A 994-nucleotide genomic window follows, 5' to 3' on the forward strand; every position below is an offset into this window, starting at 1 on the left:
AGGCCAAATTGAATACAACAGAAAAATTGGTCTTGACTTGACTCTTTAAATAAACATAGAGATAATTTTAAGAAGAAAAATTCTATTTCAATAGAGGTTATTAAAACTGAAATGTTTTCTTTCCCTTCCACCAGACCATTTGTTACAGTTTGTCTCCACCAGGTCACAAGCCCACCTCCTTCTGTGCCCAGGCCTCATCGTCCCTCTGACAGACAGCAAGGATCTCTTGGCTCTCAGAGAAAACTCCGTCCCTCCTCAGCACGAAGCAGCTACAGAAAAAATTCAACGTCCATTTTCCCTAAAAATATTCAGATCCAGGATCCTTGAGGTAATATATTAGGCAGTTAGATAGATATAAGCAAGACAAGGATGATGGGCACTACCGGGTGTATATATGAGACAAGGGGCATAGCCATAGGGGTCCTCGCCCAAAGTCTTGGGCCTTGGAAAAGACCAGTAGCCTACTTGTCCAAGAGACTCGACCCTGTTGCATCCAGTTAGCCTGCTTGCCTCCGGGCAGTAGAGGCCACAGCTATGCGGTTGAGGCTTTGCTTGGGAGCACACAGGAGCGCTGGATGTCAAATGCTCGAGTCATCCAGTTTCAGGTTCTTCTGCTACCAGCCTCCTTCCTGATGATGACCCTGAGGAACCTCTACATAACTGTTTAGAGGTCGACGACTTTGTAAAGACAGCCCACCTGGGCCTCACTGACACCACACTGGCATCGCAGGATAAGGTATTATTCAGGGATGGGAGCAGTTCTGTCCAGGGAGGAATCAGGTATGCAGGGCAGTGGTGGTTGCTTTGGACTGAACCATCTGATCTCAGGCACTCGCCCGCAGGACTTCGGCATAGAGGGCCGAGTTGACTGCCCTTATTCAGGCTCTCTGGTGGGCAAGAAAAAAAATCAGTGACAATTTGTGCTGATGGCGGGTATGTGATTGCAACAGCTCACGTGTGGAGTGCTGTTGCAGGGTATGGGGACTCCACAGAG

Source organism: Myotis lucifugus, unplaced genomic scaffold, assembly GCF_000147115.1.
Source record: "Myotis lucifugus unplaced genomic scaffold, Myoluc2.0 scaffold_594, whole genome shotgun sequence".
In the NCBI taxonomy this organism is placed as follows: Eukaryota; Metazoa; Chordata; class Mammalia; order Chiroptera; family Vespertilionidae; genus Myotis; species Myotis lucifugus.